Consider the following 14,438-nt stretch of genomic DNA (forward strand, 5'->3'; position numbering starts at 1 on the left):
CTTTTTCCCCTTTTGTTTTTATGGAAGATCAAAATAATTTGGACATTAAGAAACTCACAAGCCTCAAATCAAGAGTCCTTGAAAGGGTAGTCTCTAAAATAATGCTAATTAGAAGTCTAGCAGTTTGAAAGTAAGCAGGGATCCAACAAGGAATTTCTAACCCTGAGTTATAATATGACCTCTGAAAGAGTCACTGTCCTTCGTGAGCAGGAAATCAAAGTTAAAAAATGAACTTGATCCTGAAGGCACCAGTTAATCCTACTAACAATATATTCTAAAAAGCTTGGCTGCTGAAACAAAAACCACTATCCAGAAAGGAAACACCTAATCCATACAGAGATAAGTGAAATAGATGCCCTGCCTCCCGCAATGGCAATGTTAAAAAGCTTGGAGGATTTTCAGCCAAATAACCAATGGTAGAATGTCTTTTTCCTCTTACAGGGAAGATAGCACCTCAGCTAAGGACTCCAAGTGAAGCCAGAACCAGAACTATAACTTATGTCCAGCAGAGACACACCTAGTATTAACCATGAGACTAGCGGACAACTACTAGATACCAGTATAATAGGGTATGTTCATAGGGTGCTATTTTCATTTCCCTGTGTAGATTGTGTGTGTCCATATAGGTCTGCCTAGAGGTGGCTCACAGAGAGGCAAGAAAAAATATCTCTAGAGTCTCCTCCTTCCAAACCCTTCTTCAAGAGAGAATTTTTTATTCTTGCCAGAAAGAGAAACAGGAACTTGGGGAGAAAGGCTGTTCACTCTGTTCTCCTCAGAAAGAAAGAGAGCATGAAGCTTCATGGATCTGAAAAGAGATTGGAATTGTGCATCTTATCTCTCAATGATAGAAACTAAAAGAGCTCAGGATCTCTCTTCTCTCTGACTGTCGCCAACTTGACCCACTCCTCATGCAGGCAGAGGGCAATGAATAATCAAGAGTCCCAAGCAATTGGCCCTTTGAGCCAAGGATTACACTAGCAAGAAGCAATGATACAAGAGACAGCACATCTGATAAAGACTGTGCCCCCTGAGACCAGCAGAAAGCACATCCAGCAACCACAATGCAATGCCATCTTTGGAAGATATATGTAACCCTGAGGCATTGGAAGCATGAAATCCACCTACACATTTGTGTTCTGGCCACAGGATCATAGATGTAGAGTTAGATGTAGAGTTAGAAGGAGTATCTAGTCCCAAGCACTCATTCTACAAATGAGAAAACTGAGGCTGAGGTTGCCCAGGTCATACAAGTAGAAACACAGGCAGGCATACTTACATGTGTATGTCTTGTTTACATGTTCCCCTCTACCCATGTTCTCTATGTATGTTTTCTCATTATTCTTCCTCAACTGTATTTGTGAAAAATTGTGCCTTCTATAGGGAGAAGTGTTTAATTGCTATTTTGCTCATTAAGTACCTTTGGGAGCTTAGTGTGTCCAAGAAGCTGTCAATGCCCATGTCATCTACATGGATCTGGTAGAAGACACCTATGATCACAAATAGCCCTCCATTAATTTGGGAGATTTGCTAATTTTCCATACTTTTTTGCCCAGATCGCATACCATATCCAGACATATACCAGATCACACTAATTTCTTGTCTCTTTCACCTACTGCTGCAAAACAGGCTCTTAAGGTATTGAAAAGATAACCCGTGACTGGTCTCAGTACTAACAAACCCAGATCCACAAAGGTATTTTGTTGGAGAAATGTCCCCTCTAGTGCAGCAACTGTAGTGACTATCTTCACCAGAGGGACTTTGCCCTATGTAGACTATGCTCTAAACTTATTTAAAGTTGAAAAAATTATAGGATTTGGCAAGAAGAGCTATTGACCCATGAATGGTGCATTCAAGATCTGAAGCCTTCATTTGGAGGAAACCCAGCACCCTAAAGAAGTTCAATGTGCTGACAAAAGCCTCAAACATCTCTAATAGGCAGAAAATTCAACCAGAAAGGAAAAGTGGCCATTTTCTTCAACCAATTTAATTTTGCCTTAGTCTAGATTCCAGGTCACCACAGTTAGCAAACAGGCTCACTGTCACAGAAACTGGAAAACTATCAGCTAGCTGGTGAGTAATAAGGCCATCTGGAGAATGTTTCAGCATGGGAGTCAGCACAGGTGCAATGGAACAAATACTGTTTGGAGTCCAAGAACCTAGGTTTAAATCTCAGTTCTGCTACTTAGATACCATATGACCTTGGACAAGTTATTTAGCCTCTCTAAGCCTCGGTTTACTCATATGTAAAATGAGGGGTTTGGTCTGGGTGCTTGCAAAGGTCCCTTCAGCTCTAGAGCTATGAACCCTATCTAAATCATATTGCATTTATACAAGAAACACAAGACACCTACTGTCCACTACCCACACCCTTTCTCTCCACTACCCACAGAAGAGATGGTAGTCTACGATGGACTGCTTCATCTGTAATCAATGGCATCTGTTTCCCCAGGTTAGGCTCCATATGCACAGTCACACAGAAATTTTGGTGGCCCCATCTCAGCATGATGCCAGCCCTTCGGTCCTATGGAACCCAGAAGAGAAAGAACTCAGTTTATTATAACTGCTCTCAACTCTTACTGGGCTACAGTAGTGAAGCATTCTGTCACTGAGCTGAAACCTTCACAAGGGTATAATTTGTCATGGGTAATGGTAGATACTCACACAAAAATGGCTTGCTCTCCCTTCTGCACAAGCTGCCCAAATAGACCTGAGGCAGCTTGGTTATTCCTCAAGGCTGAGGAGGAAAGATCTGTGGATTTGGAGTAAAAAAAACTTGAAATCAAATCACTTCTACCTCTTGCCACCTGTGTGATCTTGAACAAGCTGTTTACCTTGTGTGGGTTTGTTTCTCATGTTTAAAATTAGGGGATTGTACCAGGTGACCTCTGAGCTCCCTTCCGGCTCGCACCTTGAGACTTCCATCCGCTGCTGGGTACAATGTGTCCCCTGAAGAAAGGCTAGTAGGGGTCAGGCAGGAGTTTTCCATCTACACAGGGATTCTCCCACTTCCTTCTGCCACTTCATAGCCAGACTCCTCAAGGGAGAAGATTTCAGACCACAGGTATACTTGTACCCTGAGCCTTCCATTTCTCCCTGGGAGCCACGTGTCCGCCGAGGAAAAGCTGCTAGGGGTCATCTTCTACTTCCTGCTGCCAGCCCAATCCCCCAAAAGGATGTGGGCTCAGTACAAAGAAGAGCAACCCTCTCTTCAACTTCAAGTCTTCCATCCCCTGCTGTGACTGTCCTTTGAGGGTAGAGGAGTGCCACCCTCCACTCCACGATGAACATTCTCACATCTGGATATACCCTTCACATCCCATTGACTCCTGCAGATCATCATCCAAACCTCACTGCATACCTCCTACTGCCTGATTCTTCATTTACATCCCCCTCAAGCCTCTTGCACCCCAAAGTTTCTTCCAAACACCACCCAGCCTTTCATTGTACCCTCTAGAATGCCTGTTCCATAAGCGACAAACTTCCCTTCGTCTTAAATCTTTCCATCTGGCTTTCTTTCCATTTACGAGCTGTTACTGACACTTGGCTCCCCCCTGATGACACAGTCTCCCAAGTCATCCTTTCCAGTACCAGTTGCCCTATCACTCATTCTCCTCAGCTCATTGGTCAAGGAGGAGGAGTTAGAATACTTCTTGTTCCCCACTACCACTTCCAGGTTCTCCCCCTTCCTCCATCATTCAGTTACCTCTCTTCCCTTGAGGTTCATGCTATTCATATCTGCCACACAATCAAAATCCTTGTAGCTGTTGTCTACTGAGCCCCTCCTGCCCCCAGGTCACTCACCTCTCTTCCTCAACAAGTTTAATACCTGGCTCACATTTTTCTCTCCTCTTCAGCTCTTGCCCTCATACTACAGGACTTCAACACACATATTGATTCTCCCTCAAATACTTTAACCCCTTTTTTCCTCAACCTACTGACCTCCCATGAGCTACTCCAACATCCCACCTCAGCCACACATAAAGATGATCATAACTTTGATCTTGCCATCACCTACAATGTACCATCTCCAGGTTCAAGAATTCTGAACTCTTCTCATTTGGCCATAATCTATCAACTTTTTACCTCTCCCTTTACTTATTAAATCCTACTCTTTATCCATACCATGACCTCCAATCCCTTGACTCCTCAATTCTCTCCCAGATCATCTCTCCTGCACTAGTCATTCTCTCCCCTTCTCCCCATCTTGAACCCTTAGTGAACCAATTCAACACTACACTGACCTCCTCTCTTGAATCCCTAGCCCTCTTATCATATTACTGATTACACCCAAATGAGTCTTAGCTTTGGTCCCACCATTCACTCATCCACCTTCACCCCTACACACATGCTGCCAAAAAGAAATGGAGAAAATCACACAAACATTCTGATTGGATCCGTTACAAATGTATATTACATAACCTCAACTGGGCCCTCACTACCTCTAGGCAATCCAGTTATACCTCCCTTATCAACTCACTATTCCACTCTCTACAAGGGCTCTTCTAAACCTTTTCATCTGTCATCAAACTTCCTATTGCTCCTCTTACCCCGACTCTCTTAATTGAGAACATTGCCTCATATTTTACAGAAAAAAAAAATTGAGGTCATTCTCTGAGAGTGTCCTCTTCCCTCCTTTTCCTCATCTATTACTCAGATGCCTTCTGACACTTTCTCCTCCATCATCCATCTCATAGGTTAAAGTGATCCTACTTCTCATCAAGACTCATCTTTCTACTGGTTCAGGTGATCTCATTCCACCCTGTCTTCTCCAACAGATTACCTTACTGTCATTCCAGTCTTTCATTTATTTTAAAACTTTCCCTTTCCATTGGTTCATTTCCTACTGCTGATAAATACCTTGATGTCTCTCCTATCTTGAAAAAACCGTCATTTGACCTTTCTCTCCTTGCTAACTATCTTCCTATATCTTTTCTGCCCTTTGTGGCTGAACTCCTAGAAAAGGATATTTACAGGACCGCTTTTTCTTCCCTTATCCTCTTCTTAACCCCTAACAACCTGACATCTGAATTATCATTCCACCAAAACTGTCCTCTCCAAAGTCACCAGATCCAATGGTCTTTTCTCAGTGTTAGTCTCTTTGACCTCTCTGCAGCCTCTGATGCTGTCGACCACTCTCTCTCCTCCTTGATACTCTCTTCTCTCTAGGTCTTCATGATACCAGTGTCTCCTGGTTTTCCTCCTACTTGTCTGACTTTGCTGGATCCTCCTCAAAATCACACTTTCTAATTGTAGGTGTGCCTCAGGGTTCTATCCTGGGCCCTCTTTTCTTCTCCCTCTACATAACTTCACTTACTGATCTCATCAGCTCCCAAAGATTTAATTACCATCTCTATGCTAGTGATTCTCAAATCTGCCTACTGTGTTCCAATCTCTCTGTTGACTTCCATATGCCTTTCAGACATCTCAAACTCAAAGTCCAGTAACATCTAAAATTCATTATGTCCGAAACAGAACTCATTATTTTTCCCTAAACTGTTCCCCACTTAAATCTCTCTGGGTCTTAATTTTCTCATCTATAAAGTGGAGTTATAATGGCACCTACTTCCAAAAGTTTTTGCAAAGATAAAATGAAATGATATTTGTGAAGCATTTTGCAAACATTAAAGTGCTATAGGTAAATACTAGCTGTTATTGGAACCTCCAGCAAGCACTTCCTTGCTGCCTGCTTAACACTCTTGAACCTGTGGCAAGTCCTGGGGAGCCAACAGGACTCTAGAATAATATTTCCACTTATATCTTCCACTATCAAATGACTTCTTAGTCCTTGCGACCACCACAGAGTTGTGCTATAACAATTCAATTTGTTCCTCCATGTTGAATATCCCCTTCCACTCATTTTATGCTTCTCAGTCTCACTCCTTGCCCTTCGGTGCCAATGGCAGACAACTATCTGGGACAACTGGAGGTGGGAGAGACTTTCTCCACACCTACAAACTTAGTGTCATCCTTGCCACCATTCACTCACCTTACACATCCATTCTATTGCCAAATTTCATCAGTTCCACCTTCATGACATCTCTGATGAAATGACATCCCCTTTTATCCACTCATATAAACAACTACCCTTACAGGTCCTCATCACCTCTCACCTGGACTGTTGCAATAACTTTCTAGCTAGTCTCTCTACCTCAATTCTGTCTCCACTCCAATCCATGTTCCACTCAGCTACCAAGTTGATTTTTCTAAAGTGTTGGCCTGCTCTTGTGACCCTCCTGTTTGTCATTTAAAGCTCTTTACCACCTGTTCCTTCTTACTGTTTCAATCATTTTACACTTTATTCCCCTCCATACAGTAAATTATTTAAATACATTGATCCATTTGCTGATTTTCTCACAAAAGGCAATCCATCTACTGACTCAGTCCCTTTTCACTGGCTGTTCCCCCATGCCTGGAGTTCTCTGACCCTTGACCCCAGTCTCTTAATTTCCCTGGCCTCCTTCAAGGTTCATCTCAAATCTTATCTCTTGTTGGATAACTTTTCTGGTCTTCCTCCCACTCACACTTCCCCACCCGTAGAAAGATGCCTTTCTTTTTAAAATTGCCTTCATCCACATAGATAGAAATATGGAGAATATAGATTTACATATACATACATATATATGTCTTGTACGTACCCTGCTATTTATGTCTTTTGTCCACCACCCCACTACCCCACCCCTGTCAATTAGAATGTGAGCTCCTTGAGAGAAAGACCTGGGTTTGGGCTGGGGGAGGGTAACCTTTATATTCGCAGCACTTAGCATTACCTGGCACATAATAGGCAGGATATAAATGCTATTGTTGTTATTATTATTATTTCAAGAATGTTAGTTGAAAACAAACAGGAAAGCCTACAAGAAGGGAACAGATAACCCTAGAATCTCTGGACAGTCTTTGCAAGGGAACCAAGCTTGAGTCAGCCCATGGAGCCTCCAAGAAGACAGGATTTTCTAGGAGCTACTGTCCAAATAAAAAGTCCACTGACCTTCCAGCTAAACTCCTCTCATCCACATGCATTCTCCCTGTGTTCCTGTTCTGCTACATATGTACTGACATAAGCTGCCCCATTCAGAGCTACACCTCCTCCATTGCTGTTTGAAGACAGTAAGAATCCATGGTTAAAATCCTCAGTTCCAAGGGATATAGAGATTATATCCAGTACTGAATGGAATGGAAAGCATATGGATTAGAAGAGAGGACTTTGGAGCTAACCTACCACTTCGGCCCTCCAAACCTGGTAAAGACCTTCCATCAATGGCATCTCATTAAAACCATATCCTTGGGGAAGAGAGAGGGAGTACCGCTGTGGGTATGAATGGCATCCACAGATTGGTTAATGAAGAGAATGGCATCATGAGGAATTTACAGGTGATTGGGGATTTGAGCAAGTTGGAAAAATTAATTGTCAATTCACTATATACTTGTGCAAGAGGTGGCATGTGTGTGTATGTATATATATATATATATATATATATATATATATATATGTATATATATACAAATGGGTCAGTGTATTTAAATAATTTACTGTATGGAGGCGAATAAAGTGTAAAATAATTGAAACAGTATACATGTATATATATGTATATATATGTACATATGTATATGTACATGTACATGTATATATGGAAAAAGAGCTGTTTACTGAGAATCATAAAAGGCAAAGTTCTAAAATTCACATGGACCTTGTGCAGCATTTGAATATAAAGAACTGAATCCTCTCTCCTTGCTTAGCTTGACCTCACTGCCTGTCTCCTAGCAGTGAACTCCTGAAATTTGAAGTGCAGAATATGTCTCCTGCTAGCTCCCTTCTAGAACCATTATGAATTTTTTATTTTTGTTTTGCTTCTGTCTCTGACAGTGCTTGCCACTTCTAGCTGTTTACAATTCATTGACTGACTGACCTGTCCATCTGGTTCCTGGTACTGGCTTGTGCTACCAGCCTCTATTTACCCTGGAATTCCCCAGTTACACTTACTTCCCTTTTCCTCCAGCAGAATTTAATGAGCAAATGCACACCCTGGAAATTTCCCAGTCCTTTTTGTATTTGCAAGTGCTTAAACTAGCTTGGGAATCAGACGATAAATGGAAGTGCAAAGAGAAAAAAGGGTTACAAATGAGAATATTGAATGCTCAGAGCAAATTTCATTTATTTCACAATTTTACCTTGGGGCTAGCCCCGCTTGGTTAACCTTAGTCCTGTATCCCTTAGATTCCTTTTCTATGTATTTTATCTTCATTTGGTTACCTTGTTAAGGTATATTGTAGCCAAGTGGCCAAATTATAGCACTATTTCTATTAAACATTTATACTACCAGCTCACCTCCCACTGCTGGACAGCTGGAGGTTCCAAGGTTAACATCCAAATCTACAACCCTGGAAGTATAGAGAGGTGAGGTGTGAGGTAGAGAAGAGAAATTAAAAAGGAAGAGTCATGTAGTCAGTACCATGGGAGTACACAAGAACAGCTGTCAAGGGGTAACAAACTAGGTAGAGAAAAGCATCCAGAAATGGAGATAAGAATCAAAGCATCCAGACCAGCCAATGAGGAACTAGAGAAACAGTCAGGTGCTCACAAAGCTCCAACAGAGCTTTGGGGTGGAGAGGAAAGAGAGTAAGGTTGCTGGGCAACAACACATGGTTTTGTGTGCCTTCTTTTAAGTGGTGAGTTTGGAGTGCTGGCCAGCCTGAGGTCTAATTTCCTTTTAAAGAGACAGGCTTATTAAGACTTATATACCAGATATGCCAGTTCAAGGGGTAGTAAAGCATATATCTTTCATATCTATCTATCTATGTGTATGTATGTGTGTATATATATAATATTATATATATTCACATTTCTATATATATTCTCTATGTGTGTATTATGTGTATATATGTGTGTATGTGTGTGTAGTTATGTGCGTGTATGGGGGGGGGGTGTATGTGTAGAATGGGAATCATTGGGAACATGGCAACAAGCAGTCCTAGTAGCTACAACTGGAGAATAAAAAAGCATTAACAAATATAGATAGATATCTCATCCCTTTAAAGAAAAGCATGGGAAATGGGTCCAAGGTCAAATAAATAGACTTGACATTACCAAATGGAGATGGTCAACTGAACTTAATAAGTGTTTTATCTAATCTTATCTAAACTAAGAAGATTACAATGAACACACTTAGAGAGGAATGGTAGGTAGACCAGGAGAGGTGTTTTGGTTTAGAAAGTCACCAGGATAACGAGTAAAACCATAAGAGACTTGACTGACACACTCTTTCTATTAATTGTCCCAGTATTAGTTTGATTATAGTTGGGGGGAGGGGCAGAGAAGGGAAGGTGCAAGTGTCACAGGCAGGATGGATGGCAAGATCTAGTGTTCCAGAAGGTATAGCCACAGTCAGGGTGGATTGCAAGAAAATGGCCAGGGTGTCAGGTGAAGCATGGCTAGGACTGACTAGCTAGATACAATGAGTTAAATGATACACCAACCAATGATGACATCTCCAGCTCTACTGCAGGAGCTCTAGGAGCTAAGAGGGTTAAATATCATCCCACTCCCCCCAAGAAGAATGTAGCAATTGAATAAATGCCAGGGTCCAAAAGCATGGGTAGGACAAAAAGGAGGGAAACTGCCAGGCCAGGAGAGATCATGGAGAGGGAATATAAAAAAGGCAAAGCACAAAGCCTCAGAGGCCACCCGAACTTAGAGGGTAGAATGAGAAATAGAAGCAGACCTGGAAGAAATATGTGGGAGGGCAACCAAAGGACAGCAGTATTCCAAAAACCAAGGAAGATCAGGGATGATCAGTAGTATAAAATGCTGCAGAAAAGTCAAAAAGTATGAGGACTGAGGAGCCTCCAGCAGTTAAGAGGGCATTAGTGACCTTGGACAAAGCAGTTTCAGAGACGTTCTGAAGAGAGAAATGAGATTAAAAGGGGGGAAAGAGTGAGTGTTCATTAGGAAGCAGAGGCAGCAAATCTAGACCTTTCTAGAATTCTATCTTTGATACTTACAAACTATCTGACCATGGGCAAGTCACCTCATTTTTTGAGTCTTATCTTTAAGATGGGGATAATAATATCAGTAATCACTTACCTCATAGGACCGTCATGAAGGTCAAATGAGATAATGTATCAAATACTTTGCAAATATTAAAGGACAAAAAAATGAGTTATTATTTTATTATATTATTATCATTAGTTTGATACTGATGGGGAAGAGATAAGGAATGAGTATCTAAGCATATTTTGACAAGGCTGAGAGGTAGATAGTACAAATATGAGGAAAATGAGGATTAGAGAAGTTCTATGCCTTGCTCATGGTTACAAGAACCAGTAATTGTTGGGAGTCAGAAAATGCACATGGGTCACTAGTACAGCAAGGCCAGTGCTCCTCTCATTATAACATTGAAAACATATAATTGTTAGAGAAAGAAAAGGAAAGGATGAGACCAAAGATACAAGAGTGGAGAGGTTAGCCCTGGTATAAAAGAGTTACTCATCTTCTGCAATCATAAAGTAGGAAGAGAAAATTAGTAAAGCTATGGAAAGATTTCATTGAGTGCTTTCAGAATCTTCGTGATCCCATTTGGGGTTTTCTTGACAAAATTTATTTCCTTCTCCAGATTATTTTTACAAATGACCAAACTGAGGTAGACAGGATTAAGTGATTTGCCCAAGGTCACCCAGCTAGTAAGGGTCTGAGGCAGAATTTGAACTCATGTAGATGACTCTTCCTGACTCCAGGCTCAGCAATCTATCCACTGCTCCACCTAGCTGCCCTTATGAAATAGTCAATTTTCTTGGTGAAAAGGAGGAGAAAATTGAAGGGAAAAAAATACCCTCAATACGTAGATGAAGAGTTCTGCAAAATAAAAATATGCATCTATCTTTCTGCATTTTAAATTTATTCTTCTCTGTCAAGGAGTCACATTAGTTAAATGACATGAAAGCATCAGAAAAAGTTCATTATAACACAGCCTCTCAGGGACTCATGTATTCAGTAGTCCATTAATTCATTCAACAAACATTAATTGTGTGCTGTGCTAACCCCTGGGCATAAAAAAAAAAGACAAGAAACATAGTCCCTGACATCAAGGAGTTTTTAGCCTAAGTGGGGAGATGAAATACAAGACCAATGTGTGATATGTGGTAGAGTGTGATAGAGAAAAGTAAGGATTTAGACAAGGTGTTATAAAAAAAATTAATAAAGTCAAAGTCACTTCCAACCAGGGGGAATCAAGGAAGGCTTCATGGAAGAAGTGAGGAATTCAGCAGATGGAGAGGAAAAAGTAACATATTCCAGATATGCCTAAGTACACAGAAGTGACAAAATCTACTAGCAAACAGCTAGTAGTCCATCCTGAATGTAATGTGAAGTGTGTGAATGAGCGTAGTATGAAATAAGACTGGAAAGGTGAGTTAGAGTCAGGAAACAGGTAGGGTTATGACTTTTAGACTAAAGAGTTTACATTTCATCCTTTATGCAAAAAGGAGGAACTGAATATTTTTGAGCAGATTAATGACAAAGTCAGATCTTTATATCAGTGACAATATGATGTGGTGTCAGGTTTGGAGTTAGAACAGCCTTGAGTTTGAATTCTACCTCTTATACTTCATAGTGGTGTGACCAGAGGAAAATTAATTAACTTCTCTGAGCCTTAGCTTTCTCATCTGTAAAATGGAGAAAATAATCCCTATAATGCCTACCTCAGAGGGTTGTTATGGGGATGAAATAAAAACGTGTATGTGTAACAGATCTTGCCTTGGGAGCACATCCATATCAACTAGCATGGATGTCCCCTGCATCCATACTATGTGAGTGGAGGTAACCTCCTTTGATTGGCTGCTCAGTCAGAAAGGCTGCTGTCTATAAAATTGGATAGAGACAATCACTTTCCTTCAGGGAGGCACTATGAGCTAAACTAGTGGGTGGGAAAGGACTTCTTTCCCCTGCTCCCTTTTTACTCCAGTTCTGAGAAATGAGCCTAGGGATGATTGTCTTCTGTGTTTTTTGTCCTTCCCAGTTTTAGGTATCAGCAGTAATCTCCACCAGACTGGAGTCTGAGCCATAGTGACCATAGAGTTAAGATTCCAGGTGGAACCATTGTTGAGCAAGTTAGCCTACCAGCTAAGCCCACAGAAGTTAGGATGAGAGCTCAATTTGGGGGAGAGGGTTGGATTTAAAACTGGAACTGGGCTATATAGAAGCCAATCTACACTAGGGACTTAATCCCCTCCCCAGACACTGAGGTGGTGCAAAGAGGGGAAGGGAATTATGCCTTCCACGAGTTGAGGGAGTGAATTTGCATATCTGCAGTTATTCCTTTTGAAAGTAAATATTCCTTTGTTAAAGCTAATCTGTTAGTGGATAAGTAGAACTAGGGTGTAGGGGTCCCCCCTACAACTGGGAGGAGGATATGATAAAGGGGTTAGATCTATTAGCAGAGAGCCTAGCCATTTCGAACCCCTTTATAGGTTCTGGAGAATCTTGGGAGTATGGTGAAATCTAACATGCCTGCCGTTCCAAGAAGTGAAAACCAGGGTAGCAAGTGTTACATATGTTAAACACTTTGTAAAATTCAAAGCACTCTACAAAGGCCAACTATTATTATTATCAGGAAAATTATTTTCAAGGAATGTGAAGAATGGATTGGTGAGAGAAAGACAACTGACCAAGAGATTAGTCAGGAGACTATTATTATAACCCAGGCAGAAGATGATGAGGGACTGAATTGGGATTTTGACAGTGGGAAATCCAAACCCCCACGGATAGAATTCAAGATTGGCTGCTTTATACCAAATTCTACTTGCTAGCAAACAGTACAATAATGAAATTCCAAGGTGCTCTTCTGACTACGTGACATTCATTAAACTTACAAGTCAATAACATAGGCTTTACACATTACCATCTAGGATTTGTTGTATCTTTTTTTTTTTAGCATGTCATTTGATTGGGGATTAACTTCAGGAGCCCTTCTAATCTGAATAACATTAAACAGTGCCTAAAAACTGTGGGGTTCAGAACACAAGTCTTTAAAATTCTATCTTGAAACCTAAAAAAAGCTGTTGCTTTTTAGAAAGTGATTGTTCTGCCAGATGTCACAGCTGTCATTTAACCTGACAAGTGCAAAATGCAGCTACCTGGAAACAAGCATCCAGTCTGCAAAATCTGATGAGATGAGCCAAAACCCACCTGAAAAGCTTCATGCTTCAGCCTCTCCTCTCCTGGAATGGCAATGTGTTTATGTACATGCTTCATTAACAGCTGAGCTCCTCTGTACACTTTTCCCTTAAAATGGCTCGTCCTTTGAGAGGTACTTAAGAGCCGCTATCAAATTAGAATTCACAGAGCAACCTACTTAAAGTGAAGTTCTAAAAATTATAGCGTTGCAAGCAATTCTAGCTACCTTCAACATTTCCACATGCTCCCTATTCTATAGAAAATGCCAGTCCCTCCCATGCTAACTACCTACATGTTCTTCTTCTAGGTCTTTATTGTTGAATTCTGCTCAAATGCCATCTCCTACCAGGTGCCCTTCATGCCTCTCCTGCCCAGCAAGGTGGTGAAATGGATACAGTGGTGATCTTGTAGTCAGGAAGACCTGAAATCAAATGTGACCTCACACTTACTAGCTATGCGACCCTGCGCAAGTCATTTAACTTCTGTTTGATGCAGTTTATAAAACTATAATATGGAAGTTACAATAGCACCTACCCCACAGTGTCATTGCAAGGATCACAATGTGGTTTAGAATAAAATCCTTGAACATATCTAAGTACCTAAGGAAATGATAATTGATTCTAACACTTCATGAATTCCAGCTTTTTTGCTTTTATACTATAAGAAACACAAGTGTGGTCTTAAATTGTGGAAGTTTAGATGAGACGATATTTGTGATGTGCTTAGCACAGAGCGTAGCTTTTCATAAATGCTAATTCTTTACCTTAATAATAAATTCCCTTTAATAAATGCTTGTCCTTTCTCTTCCCTCCCCACCCCCCAGATGCTAATGCTAATGTATTGTGTGTGTGTGTGTGTGTGTGTATATAGACATATATATATGTTTGTATATATTTTGCATGCAGGTTAATGTGTGTGTGTGTGTTATGTCACCCAGCAGAATATAGAATATACTCCTAGAGGGCAGGGGCTGACTTCATTTGGCTTTGGATCCCTAGCATCTAGCACAGTGCCTTCAATGTAGTAAGCATGCACTTAATAAATGCTGATTGATTGATTGAACTCTGAGAATCTGCGCGTCTGCCATTCAAAAATACATAGATTCCCTAGTAAACTGAACAAAATAGGAAAAGAAAATAGAAGCCAAGGTTAGGAAAGAAGTGTGGAATTTTTATTATTCTTATTTGATTTCTTCTAGTCCTGGATTAAATGGCAAAATGTTTATTTTGATGACCATAAGTGTTTACTTGAATGAAAATAAAGAAAACTTTGG

The sequence above is a fragment of the Notamacropus eugenii genome, chromosome 5, assembly GCF_028372415.1.
Source record: "Notamacropus eugenii isolate mMacEug1 chromosome 5, mMacEug1.pri_v2, whole genome shotgun sequence".
Classification (NCBI taxonomy): Eukaryota; Metazoa; Chordata; class Mammalia; order Diprotodontia; family Macropodidae; genus Notamacropus; species Notamacropus eugenii.